Genomic DNA, 14,602 nt, shown 5'->3' with positions numbered 1-14,602 from the left:
ACCACTGGAGAAAGACACAATTTATTTTTTTAGATATATTTATTTATTAGCTAATTAGAATTATTATGAACCAATCATTTATTTCTTGGTTAATTAGTATTGTTATTGAATGAATAATGTTTGCCCTATGATTACTGTATCAGTCAGGGTTCTCCAGAGAAACAGAACCAATAGGACATATCTAGATATATATGAGGAGATTCATTATGGAAATTGGCTCATGTAATTATGAAGGCTAAGAAGTCCCGTGACCTGCCATCTGTAAGCTGGAGAATGAGTGTAACTACCAGTGTAATTCAGTCCGAGTCTAAAGGCCTGAGAATCAGGGCGTAATGGTATAAGTCCTGGCCTGAACCCAAAAGCCCAAGAATCAGGAGTGCCAATGTCCAAGGGCAGGAGAAGGCGGACACCTCAGCTAAGGAAGAGAGTGAATTTGCCTTTCTGTTATATACAGGCCCTCAGCGGAATGAGTAATGTACACCCGCACTGGTGAAAATGATCTTCTTTACTCAGTCTACTGATTCGAATGCTAATCTCTTCCAGAAACACCCTCATAGACACACCTAGAAATAATATTTTGCCAGTTATCTGGGCATCTCTTAGGCCAGCCAAGTTGACATGTAAAATTAATCATCACAATTATAAAACTAAATAGTACAAAAGATATACAATGAAAAGTAAGTCTTCCTCCTAGACCCAGATGCCCAGACCCACACCTAACTCCAATGCAACCATTATTTAAAGTTTTTTTTTAATGTATAGGTAGATATAATTTTAATCCCATTTTACAAATGTGGAAACAGACTTAGAGAGATCAGGCATCTGATAGAGCGAACAGAACTGAACTAGACCTTTCCTTGACACCACACTGTCATCCTGATATCATCCTGAGTTCATATGTATGTCTTGGGTGTGTCTCCTGAATCAAGGATCCTTGGAGAGAAAGGACAGCACACGGCACCTGCTCTGGGCAGTACCTAGCACTGGGCCACTGGGCACTACAGCAGGAAGCCTGGGATATGGCCCATGATTAAGCTGCTGTGTGGTGCAGGGCAAATCTCTTGATTTCCCCACCTGTCCTTCTTACCCACTAGGTTAGGTTGGGGCTAAAAAAGCAAGTAGAAAAATGTTTGGAAAGCAAAAGTATCATACAGATTCAAGGAAGGGAGGGAGCAGATATTGATGATAGGGTTAACTTTGTACTTTAATTTGTGCACATGTCCATGTTCAGATGTAAATTTCCTAGAAAGGTGTTGCTTGTTCACTGCCTCTCTTCTTTTGAAGAGGGTTGACTTCCATCCACTTCTCTGCAAGTGCCCAGCCAAATGCAGATAATGAGCCTATCAAAGGGGCTGCATGGGCACTTAGATTTGTGGCCAAACCACATACCCAGGTAATGACACTGCCTTCACGGAACAGCACAGGCAACCCAACCAGCTGGAGTGCAGGACAGCTGAGCCGAGAAATTCAACCACAGGAAACTGCCTATATCCCCAAAGAAGAAACACTTGCCCCCCACCCCTGGCTGACGTTCTATGACTGCACAGTTAGCTCTGTATCAGTTCACCCATTGCTGCATAACAAAACACTCCAAAATGCATAGGCTTAAAATGATAACCATTTATTTACTCACGACTCTGCAATTTTAACTGGACTCAGCTGGGCAGTTTTTCTGTGGTCTCACCTGTGCTCAGGTGGCAGCAGTCACCTGGATGAGGATGACCCAAGATGGCCTTACTCACATGTAAGGCAATTAGCTGGTGCTGTCAACTAGGGTGTCTCAGTCCTCCTCCATGCGGCTCTCCAGCAGAATAGCCTAGGTTTCTTACCTGGGAAAGGCAGGTCCCAAGAGAGTGAAAGTGCAAGGTCTCTGGAAGTCAAGGTTCCATAAGTCATGCATGGTCACTTCTGACATATTTGTTGGCCAAAGAAAGTCACAAGGCAATTCTAGATTCAAGGAGTAAGAAAATAGACTCCTCGATGAAGAAGATGCAAAATACTTTGGTCATAGTTTTCAATCTACCACAAACTTGATAATCTATCAATAAATAATTCTCATCAATCAACCAGCCTGCACTTATTGAACTCCTAATATGTGCTAGATATTGTGTTAAATGCTAAAGAGTTTAAGTACTCCAAGACCCAGTCTATGAAGAAAAATTTTGAAACAAGCTAAAGATTACTTTTTGAGTGGAATTTTGGACTTTCTCTAGGGTTCTTCACTATTATTTGAATCTGTAGGGGTCTGCACCTTTGACTTTTTTGAATTTTTTAAAATTGTTTATTTTAAAGACTTTCACTAAGACTTCAATATCTTACTTTCAGATATGCCAAGAAAATAATCAATACATTCAATATATCTTTGTTTTTGACTAGACTTTGTAAGTTGGAAAAATTGACATTAATGCAAATAATTTGTCCATAGAAATGAAAATGAACTTTGTCCAGTGAGATAAAAATTGGTTTCTGCCCCGCAGAAAAGACGATTCCAAATATTACATTTTAATACCTGTATATTAACCAGTTTTGTACCTATTAGCAAATTCATTTCAGCATTCCCGATTACCTATAAGTTTGCTCTTTAGATTATTCTTTAAATTGGTTTTAACGAATTTCAGCTTTCCTCCTTAACCAGTGAGTTAAAGAAAATCTTTGATGTATGTTCGCTTCATATTTATATGAGTCATTATTTTACCTTTTTGAAAATTATCCTAATACACAGTTGCCTCAGCTGTCAAATGACAAAAATAACAGTAACTGTCCATAAGTTGGGTGGATGAAATTCAATATAATATATATATATAAATACACATATATATCTCCATAGTACCAAGCTCATAACAAATGCTTGACAAATATTATGTTTTATTATTATTATTATTACTCAAAGGACTTAGAACTTAGTTGGGAAATCACAAAAAAACGGAGGCGAAAAGTTTAAGTATGTCATTAAACTGTGTGATAAATGTTTATTAATTCTGGTGTTCAAAACACGTTAATGGAGTCTGGAGTAATCCAGAATGGCTTCATGGAGGAGAGGTGGTCTTTGCTGATCCTTAAAGGATGAACAGGATTTTGGACAAGGAAAGAGAAGAGGGAAGAGACTGTCCCGGGCAAGGCAGGGTCAAGATAAGAAAGCCTATAACTTGACCAGGCTCTGTGATGAGTTCATCCCTAACTTCATCTTCTATTGCATTTACTTATGATTTGTCTATTAAAGAGTACTTTGTTTCTATTTATTTCTCCTATATGCAAAGATATACAATAAAAACATTAATTAGGTAAATTATTTTCTTATTAACACCTGCCAAGAGCACACAATTACTTATAGGGTTTATAAACTCCTAAGGGCAAAGAGTCGAGCCTTTAGCTGTTTCTCAAATGTAATTCAGCATTAAAGAGTCTGAACTGCTAAGTGAGAAGGGAAAGAGGGAGAACCTGAGTCAGCTACTGTCAAATGAGCCTGTCTGTCCTAATGAAAAACCCCAGACTGCTCTTCTGCCTGGGTCCAGAGTTGGGTTCAGGTTTGACAAACCCAAATACAAACCTCTAGCCAAAGCCTTCCCTGGTCTCTCCTTTGACCAACAGTATTCAACCCAGGAAGTGGGAACTATGGCATCTTTGGTGGTGGAGATTGGGTTTGGGCCCACCCATATTCCTCAAGCAGAAATCCTCATCAAACAAGAATGTTTATGGGGTACAAAGCCTTGGAGGGGAGGAAAATTAAACCTGTATAAAATACCCCCTGGAGTTTATAATCTAACTAGGAAGATAAAATAAACCAAATGCACATATAGTAGGAGACCAGGCCAGAAGATATCTTGGGACGATATGTTGGAGTAGGTAGGGCAAAGGATTTGGCAAATATGAAAAGGTACAAAAAGGGTGAAGAGAATAGTGAGTAACAGTGGGAAAGCCCAGTGTCTGCTCTGGGCAGGGCAGAACTTGGGGACAACAGATAAGGTTGGAGAAGCAAGCTGAAGGCAGATTATTAAGTGCTGTCTACACTAGGGAGTAGGGTCTTGGAAAGAAATGGGATATGTATCAATCAGCATTCTCCAGAGAAACAGAACCAATAGAATATATAGGGACAGATATAAAAAAATTTATTATGGAAATTGGCTCATGCAACTACGAAGGCTGAGAAGTCCCAAGATCTGCCATCTGTAAATTAGAGAACCGGGAAAGCTGGCATTGTAATTCAGTCCAAGTTCGAAAGCCCAAGAATCAAGAAGCACTGATGGCCAAAGTCAGGAGAAGACAGGTGTCTCAACACAAGCAGAGCCAGTGAATTTGCCCTCCTCTGCCATGTCATTCTATTCAAGTTCTCATGGGATTGAATGACGCCCACCAGCATTGGTGAAGGTGATTCTTAACTCAGTCCACCAATTCAAATGCTAATCTCTTCCAGAGCTGCCCTCACGGAAACATCCAGAAATCGTGTTTTACCAGCTATCTGGGCACCTCTTCCTAGTCAAGTTGACACACAAAGTTATCCATCACAGAGCCCCATTTTAGGAAAATTCAGATGGGCACTGCGTGCTAGGTGGACTGGGTGAAGACAAAGTGAAGTGGAATACTCCTGAAGTGACTAGAAGGGAAAAGAGAGTCATAACTAGAACAAAGGCTGGTGCAGAATAAAAGGGTCAGAGAGGTGTTGGAATTTTCACCAAAAAATCCTTCTTTCTGGTTGATCTTCTAAAAACCAGAAGATCTGAATTCTTTATATGATATCAAATAACTATATGAACTTTGTAGTTATATTTCTCCAGAAATTCCATTTGCTATTTGAGTGAACATATATAAACCCTGTCTCTACTGTGGGTTAATACTAATACTGTGGGCTAATTTCAAAAAACTGCTCCTCAACTTTCTTGTTTATACTATTGATATAATAATATGAAATCTCCAAATGGCTTAATCTTGGAAACAGGCAGATATTTGGAATTACAGGTTTTCCTAATGACCTCATCACATGCAGTATTGAAGCTCTCTGACTTTCTAAGCAAAATGCTACCACCAAAAGTTCAGTAGCACCTCTAGGCTTGTGAACAACAGGACCCAGCTCCCAGGAAATGATAACATAGTGCATCAGAGTTGTCTCTGTGCAAACAAGAACAGAACAGTGAATACATGAGTTTGGAGAAGGAGGTGTGGTGAGAGAAGAGAGAATTCACAGCCACCTGGAATTATAGCCACTGAGATGTAGAACCCATTCTGTAACTATAGGCTGTCTGTATACTGTCATAGAGTCTTCCCAGAGGTCTGAAGCCTGCAAACAAGAAAGACTACTGCGATGACCCAAGGAGTCTAGACTTGATTGGTCATCATCAGCCAAGACATGATTATGCATCAGGTCAGTGCCTTTCCATGCTGAATTTAGTGTTTGCTGTGTTTTGGCACTTTGCAGTAAGCTTCGATGACTCAAAATCTGTGTGTCTTCTTCCAAAATGGCTGTGCTCTTCCCTGGGGCAAACTCTTCATTAGAGAGCTTCCACTCAGGTTTGTGCTTAGGTAGCAGCTTTTTCATAGTCTTGAGACTCTTACTAAGATCCTCCTTGTAGCAGAGAGCAACCAAGGATCAGAGGGGAGGTGAGAGTCGTAGACAGCTCAGGCTTCACAGCGTGGTGGTCTTCGGAGGCTCCAGGGGCCCTCAGTTGATGGTGATGTGTGGAGTGCTGGGGAGAAATAGGTGGAGCAACATGTGGTAGGTGGGTGTCAGGGGCACCGGCTTGCTGTCTGCATGCTTGCCGGATGGGGTGATCCAATGCAAGGGGACGATATGAGACCACACAGAATGAGGTTTAATGGCAGGGGAAGGAAGGTTGCTGACAGATGTGACTTTCATTTGCTTCTATAGATGGTCAACCCATTCATGAAGATCCTGCTCAATCATGCTCCCTGATATTTCAAATGCATTTCTATGGTTTTCACTGTCCTCAGGCTTTGTGATTGTCATTCCTGTCCTTGGTAGCTTTTCCTGATAGATAAAACCACCTCATCCTAGCCCTGGCACACAACATTGGCAAAATATTCAGGAAGAGTAGAAAATATCTTTCATTCTTTTCCTCACTTCCAGCACACTAAATCATGACCTGGGACATGTAAATGATGTTCCTAGGATCTTAATGTCATCTCTCTCTAAGCTCCAGATGGCTTCCATCAGAATCTGCAACTCCAACTCTTTCCTTTTCCATATGTCTTGACACTGGGCTAAAAAGATATTCATTTCTGAATATCTGGTCTATCTGGATGATAATCCTCCATGTGTCTCTCGAGCTCCTTGAGTAGCATGAATGGTACACTGAGGCTGGTAGTCAACACAAGAATCCCCGAGCTGTTGGCATCTTTCATTTCCATGAATTCTCTCTGAGAACATTCACTGTAGATTGGTGAGTAGTCACCTTTTTGTTTGCTTCAAAACTATAATAATTGGTGCATTGATTTAGATGCTTTTGCCACACCTTTGCCATGCCTTAGCTAACTTGGGTTGCCTATATTATGTGCTATATATACCACAGCATTGAGTACAGTTGCTGCAGTTGGATTTTCCTCTAACACCAAGTATCATTGGGTTGTCTTAACGAGACATTTTCATTTTCTATATGCCAAAGTTTTGACACTTTCTCTTCATTCCTTTTTGTACCAGTACAAGCCATTCTGACGATGACGTTTGTTGATGCTAAGATTGCTGCAGAATAACAACCTGGATTTTGTGTTTGTTTGGATTTGTTTTGAAAGTCTGACACCATTAGCTCTTGTGACCTGGTTGGAAGCATTAGTGTCATAGGCCTGAAAATAGTTCTTGTGTAGCAGTGGTAATATGGTATGCAAAGGGCCATGTTTCTACTTCTGTGGAACTTTAGTCATGATGGAATAGTATTTAATGTTTATGCAATTATGTAATATCTACATGTACAGTTAGTATTATAATGAAAGGATGAAGAATCTGAACTAGAAGGTAGGTTTAAGCCATTACTGAGCCCTTTGCAAAGGGCCAAAATGGTGTTATCACTGAATTAACACTTGCCACAAGTATGTAAGCTACATTAATTGTGTTTTGCACAAAATTGCCAAAACACAGTAATGTGTATGTACTGGTATAACACCTGGAAAAAATTACATATTTTGCTTTTTATCTGTGAATGGGAAAACCATTTTTAGTGGGTGACTGCCATTTGAAGACTCAGTTGGATGTATACCTGAATGTTGCATTGTATTGTACTATATGCATATATATTATTGTGGTTGCATGTGGCAATAAAGTGTTTGTTTTATATTTTAAAAAGATATCTGTTATGTACTGTTTAAATAAAATTTGCATTTGCTAAAAAACAAAAATAATAAAATAAGTAAAAACTGGAAGATCAGGCAATGCTGGGCCCACATTTCAGTATATAGTAACAATCTGGGCTGAGTTGTGACTGCTACCTTTAGAGAAAGTGTACAGGTTAGGCTAGGCTATGATACCAAAATAGAAGGGTATTAATACAATGGAGATGCGTTTCTTGTTCAAGTCCAGAGTGAATCAGGTAACTCTTTTGCAGCTTTCCTCTTACCAATGACTCAAAGATCCAGGCTGCTTACACCTTATGGCTCTACTATTTCAATTTGTTTTCTCCATGATCACATCAGCAGGGAGCAAAAGCATGTTAAGCTTTTACATGCTTCCAACCTGACAGGACACATGTTACTTCCACTGACAGTCTATTTGCCAGAACTAGTCACATTCCCCCCAGCAGGGGGCTGAAAGATGGGAAACCCATGGATACTGGGTGAGCAGTAAATGTGCTCTGCATGAGGTTTGCCATAGTATCTACCAGGCTGCTTCAATCATTCACATTACCTGCCTAGCTCCTGCAGGCACTATGCACTTGTAGCCTTGGATGCAAAACGAGAGGGCTGGAGAAAAGAACCCTATGGAATGCTGTCAGAGAGTAGCTATCACAACAGAATCCTACACTAGCCAGGTGTCTTCCTTCCTTTCCTCTCCCTAAAGCAGTTGCTGTAAGCGACAGAGCCTGGGAAGTGCCCTAGCCATATCTTTCCCACACACTACTGAGGGGGGATACCTGCTTCTTCTCCAGAGGTGAAGATTCAAAATGTTCTTGTGTTACAACCATTTACATAGTTCAAATTCTTCAGTCTAGAAAACTTGTATAATCTCTCTACTTTACTTCCCCCTGCATTGTGTTTCCTCTGTTTACCCTGGCTCTGCGGAGCTAACTGAAAACAGAGCTGCAATAACAACCTGGAGTACTAGGCTCTGGACAGTATGGATCTTCGTGAAAATGTTGCTCAGGAAAACTCAATGTATGTGTTGTCCCTCAAAAGTGCTTTTGTTTTATATATCTTATTTTTACCCTATTTTTTAAAAATTATTTTTATCTGTTCCTCCTTTTCTGTCTTCTTTTGGATTATGTAATTTTTAGAATTCCACATAAATGTATATTTCTTTGCGTTGTTTTTTAATACTTGTTCTAAGGCTTAGAATATACAGCCTTAACTTTTCACAGCCTACTTAGAGTTAATATTGTATCTCTTCAAATAGAAAAACCATCATTCTTTATGCTGTAGTTGTAATATATGCAATACATCTAAATACATTATAAAATCCCACAAGACAATGTAATAATTTTTGTTTTTAACTGTCAGCTGTATTTTAAAGAAATTAAGGCAGGGGGAGTCTTTTGTATTTATCCAGCAATTTACTATTTCTGATGCTTTCTGTTTTTTCCTGAAGATTTGAATTTCTCTCTGGTATCATTTCTCCTGAGCTGAAAGAATTTTCCTTAGCTTTCATCACAAAGTAAGTCTACTGACAATGAACTCAGCTTTCTTGAATCTAAAAATGTTTATTTCACCTTCATTTTTAAAACAGCTTTGAGATACAATTCACATACCAAATAAGCCACCATTTAAAGCGTACAACTCGGTGATTTTAGTAAGTTCATAGAGTTGTGCAACCATTGTCATAATTTTAGAACATCTTTATCACCCCACATAGAAACCCCGTAACCTTTAGCAGTCATCCCTCATTTCCTCCAACCTCCCAGTCTTAGGCAGCCATTAAATATACACTCTGTCTCTACAGATTTTCCCATTCTGATCATCTCATATAAATGGAATTATGCCATACGTGGTCTTTTCTGACTGGCCTCTCACTTAGCATAATATTTTCAAAGTTCATCCATGTTGTAGTATGCATCAATACCTTTCTTTTTATTGCCAATTTATATTTTCTCTGGATAGAGAATTCCAGGATGCCTATGCCTAATGGTAATTTTTTTCTTCTGGCACTTGAAAATTTTTGTTCCTCTGCTTTCTGGCCTCCACAGTTTATGGTAAGCCCATGGCCATTCAAAGCCTTGTTCCCCTGTATGTAATGTAACTTTTTACTGAAGGCTTTCAAGATTTTCTTGTTGTCATTGGTTTTCAGCATTTGACAAGCCAATACAATTTTCTTCATATTTATACTGTTTAGGGTTTGCTGAGTTTCTTGATTCTTAACCAAATGTGGGCAGTTTGGGGGTATTATTTCTTCAAATATTATTCTACCCCATCTTTCTAGCTCTTCTCTCGAGAATTCAGTAATATCTTATATCTTTTGATATTGTCAACAGGTCCCTGAGGCTCTGTTTACATCTTTCCCTCTCTTCTTCAGAGTTGATAATTTCTATTGATTGACCTTCTTATCATCTCTAGTCTGCTCTTAATCCCATCTCATGAAATTTACTTGATATTTTAATTTTAAAATTTCCCTTTGGTTCTTTTTATATTTTCTATTTCTCTGCCAGTACATTTTACTTCATCTCAATGAGCACAGTTGCATTAAAATCCTTGTCTAATCATTTCAACACCTGGGTCATCTCAGGGTTGGCCTCTGTTGTCTTGTTCCTCAAGAATGGATCATATTTTCCATGTTCTTCGTGTGTTGAATAATTTTGATTGTATCCTATATATTGTAAATGTTATGTTTTGGAGACTCTAGATTCTGTTATATCTCTCTGTGGTAGGCAGAAAAATGGCCCCCTCAAAAGATGTCCACATCCAAATCTCTGGAATCTATGAATTTATGTTACATGGCAAAGGAGAATTAAAGTTACAGATGGAATTAAGGTTGCTAACCAGATGACCCTAAAATTGGAAGATTATCCTGGATTATTCAAGTGGGCCTAATGTATCATGGGGGTCCTTAGAAGTCAAAGAGGGAGGCAAAAGAAAAATGAGTCAGAGTGAACAATGTAAGGATTCAACCCGATCTTTCTGGCTTTGAAAATGGAGGAAGGGGAGCATGAGTCAAGGAATGGGTGCAGTGTAAAGAAGCTGGAAAAGACAAGAAAACAGATTAGAGCTTCCAGAAGGAATGCAGTCCTGCCTACACCTTGACCTTAGCTCAGTAAAACCCATTTCAGACTTCTGACTACCAGAGCTGAAAGTGAATAAATTTTAATGTTATTTTAAGCCACTAGGTTTGTGGTAATTTGTTACAACATGAACAGGAAACTAACACATCCTCCAAAGGTGTTTGGTTTTTTATTTTTTCGAGCAATTAAGTTGGTTAGACCCAAACTGCAAACTCTTTCACTTGAGGTAGATGACAGCTCAGATTTGATTTTTTTTTTCTTTACAGGACACACACACACACACACACACACACACACACACACACACATTTACTTTCTGAGAGCAGACACTGCCTAGGCAATGTCTTCCTAATGGCGGAATTTGGCCATTTTCTAGGGAAGCTTCAGCCACCATGGACCGTACCCGGCCGTGCCACGCCACATCATTACCCTCTTCCAAGTTTGAGCTCCTCTCCAAAACCTGCCTGCCTTTCTCCACAGCTTTCAGATAGTTGTGCGGTTTGTTTATTTTTGTCCAGAGTCTATTGTTATCTATGACAGGGTTGATCCACTGGAACCTTATTAACCATACCAGAAATAGAACCCCTATACAATCTTGATATATATTTAAAATTAACCTTACGCATTCAAAATTCAGTGATGAAAAGATGCATTTTAGAGAAATACACATCTTTAAAATAGTGACATATTTTGCTTGGATTATGCAGACATAAAGCAGAAAACAGTAATAATTTGATTATTTCAGCTACCCACACTAAACAAAATAGAAGTAACTAGCTTATGAACCACATTCTTTTATTAATGGATTAACTTAGTCCTGGTTATCTGAAGGATATCTTTGCCAGCTTTATCAGAAGATTATAATATCTACAATTACTATCACAGATTCATAAAATGCAAACCTTTGAAGTCATCTAGTTAAATGCCTTCCTTTTACATTAGGATTCTAAGGCTCAGACAGGAACAAGGGAATGCTTTATTTAACTAAAATTTATTATTAATGTAGTTGAGATTTAAAATTTTTTAAACTGCTAGGTATTTATGATATGCATATATACACATACATATATATGTATATATATACATATATATGTATATATACATATATATATATATATATATATATATATATATATCAGGGTGGTTTTCAAAAGAAAATTTGGATGACTTCAACCAAACTATTTTAAGAACCTTAAATATTAAATTAAGCCAATTAGTTTTGTAAGTTCAGAGTCTGGAAAAAATATATAAACATATGTGTATTTGCTTGTTTGCTTTAATTTAGTTTCCAAACATTTTTCAGTTTGAAATAGTCTAAAGGGGGAAGTCATTTTTGCTTTTTGCCTGTGAAAAAAGCCATTGTTTTTAAGGGCTATGTTTTCCACTTTTATAAACATTAAATGAATCCAGGCATGTAAGTCAATATGCTTTATAACTTCTTGAAAACCTCAATGAATGTAAATTCCCCGAAAGTCTGATTTTAGCACCAATGAATAGATATTGAGCTCCAGTGTCCCAGATGCTAACACACAGAAAACACAAAGATAATCAACATGGATGCTTCCCTCAAGGATTTGACAGAACAGGAGGGAAGGAAATTCAAGGAGGAAGGTGACAAATGCCAAAGAAGGTGCAAGCACAGTCCTGGTGGGGTTCAGGGAAAGCTCAGAAAGGTTCCTAGAAAAGGTGATATTCGAAGAGCCCTTTAATGGGTGGATTGTATTGTTGACCCATTTGATAGTGAAGAGGAAAGAGTATTCTAGGTTTAAAGAAGAGCAAAGGGAAAAGAAAGACTCAAAGTTGGGAAAGCACAAGGTGTGCATGCCTGGATCATAGCAGACAAGAGAGGATAGCAGGAAATAAGTATGGACCAGTAATTTGGGACTGGAACATACACAGCCTTGAGCGTCTGCCTAGGCCATGTAGTCATAGAAAGTTTGTAAGCAAGGGAATATGTTCAGACCTATGCTTTAGGAAAATAAATCTGGCAGCCGTATCACATGGATTGGAGCAGGGAACCACTGTAAGCAGGAAGACTCATTAGGAGACTAATGTAGTGGTCAGGGTGAGAAATGACAAGGGAAATAATAGGAAAATGGAGAGGAAGATATGAATATGAGAAACTGCAAATATCAGGACTTGGCAAGTGATTTTCAATAACCAGTTTCTGACCCACAGAGTCTGACACATTGGGTTTCTGACCCAATGAGATAACAAATGTTTGTTGTTTTATGCCAGTGTTTTAGGGTAATTTGTTATATAGCAATAGATAACCACCAGTTTATTCCTTCTGGATTTCTTCAGAATAAATGCCACAAAGTGGTTGTTGTACACTTATTTTGTGATTTTAAGTTTTCTTTATTTTTTAAGAAGTCTCTGGGAAACTGGAAAGAATGTAGACCTGATAGACATTTCTGGGTCTGCAGCTCTTCCACATGCTGGCTGTGTGCACTTGGGTAAGGTAGTTATTATGTGAGCCTGGGTCATTATTTAAAAATAGGATTAACATTATTAACCTTAGAGGACCACCGTGAGGACTATATAAACTACCTTGTTAAGTGTTATAATCTGGGGACATAGTAGGTACTTCGGAACCGAAAGTCCCTACCTCATCTGTCCCTATATTTGGCTTTTCTCAGAACTTTCTAAAATCTACTGTCTCCAATGGTAACTGGGTCAATGCTTTTTTTTTTTTGTCTTAATTCTCAGATATTATTCCATTTTAACGATCTGAACCCGAAGAAATACAAAATCACAGGTCCGCCCTTGTCCTACTAATTGGAACTTGGCTTTTAAAAATTTTTCCCAGGTGATGTCTAAGACATTAAAATATGAGTAGCTATTGCAAATTTAATATGGCCAAAAAAGAGCCCACTCTTCAAACCTGCTCCACTCCAGGCTTTACCATCTAAATAAATGGCATTAGCCAGTTACTCATACCAAAAACTTGGTATTTATCTTTGATAGCTCCCTCTCCCATGCCCTTCATGTCTAATCAAACACCAAGTCTACTTTCAAAATATGTATCTGCATCTATTCCTTTCCATCACTATAACCACGTCTAAATCACCATCTTCTCTCACCCAAATTACATACGGCAGCTAGGGCCGACTTACCCAGTAGGCACAACAGGCACAGTGCCTAAGCCCCACCATACTTTTAGAGGCCCATAAAAACATCTTAGTTTATTTTAAAATTATAATAAAAACAAGCTTTCAGGTAAAAGAAAATGTTTTAATGTATAACATTATTTGTCTTTATACCAACATAATCATAAAATAAAAATTTAAATAGTTTTTATGGAGAAAGGGGTGTATGAAGGCGAAAATGCCCAGAGTACATGAAAACTTATAACAGGGTCCTGGCAGCAACAACCTTTTGACTGGTCTTTCTCTTCCATTATTACATCTGTATAATCCACTCTCCATTCAGTAGCCTGGATGTTCTTGTTTTGTGTGTGCATTTTGCATTGAAGTATAACTTCTATAAAATGTAGTATGTGATGAATTTTTACATAAATACACACTCATGTAAGCACATCAAGATAGTAATCCTTTTCAAAATTTTACTTAAGTCATGACATTCCCTTGTATAAAATCCTTCCATGCTTTCCCAATCCACTTGGAATAAAATCCAAACACCTAAACCTGGTTTACACAGCTTCACATGATCCAACCCCTACCTATCTCTGGAACTTCTTCTACCTCTCCTCGATTCCTTACCACACTCAAGTTACCAGCCTTTAAATAACCCAACTTGCCAAGATGTTCCCGCCTTGGAGCTTTTGCTCTAGCTATGCATCCCCCTGCCTTTTCCTAAAGCTCTTCCTAAAGATGTTCTATATTTGTGACATTCCTATTTTTTCTAAACATGCCCAATTACAACTATCTTTACCCAGGAATTTGGGCTTGTTTTGCTTCAACAAAAAGTGATTTACAAAAAGAGTGATTTAAAAATAAATTCTGAATCTTCGCTTCCAAAAATATCCCTCGTGGAACACCCATTCCTAGTTCCAGCTCACCTTCACCAGGTCCCAAGGCCTTTGGCCATCGCGGTCCCACCCCTTCCGCCTACCCCACCGACCGGAAGTCAGCGGATCAGGAGACCCCGCCCCGAGCTCAGACCCTACCCCTCGTCCGCGCGTAGCCGTACGCAAAGCGTTTGGGGTTTCGCGACAGCCCAGGCCCCACCCCTTTGGCCACATGTCGCGCAGGTCTTCCCGTTGGACGCCGCGC

General features: G+C 38.8%; 1 pseudogene; it reads right to left on the bottom strand.

Annotated features, from left to right (window-relative positions):
* Window positions 1-5,189: 5,189 nt before the first annotated feature.
* LOC107509776 lies at window positions 5,190-6,473 on the bottom strand (annotated as a pseudogene).
* Between the last annotated feature and the right edge of the window lie 8,129 nt (window positions 6,474-14,602).

This window comes from Rousettus aegyptiacus, unplaced genomic scaffold (genome assembly GCF_014176215.1).
Source record: "Rousettus aegyptiacus isolate mRouAeg1 unplaced genomic scaffold, mRouAeg1.p scaffold_m13_p_2, whole genome shotgun sequence".
NCBI lineage: Eukaryota > Metazoa > Chordata > Mammalia > Chiroptera > Pteropodidae > Rousettus > Rousettus aegyptiacus.
This window is presented reverse-complemented; position numbering and strand designations above follow the sequence as displayed.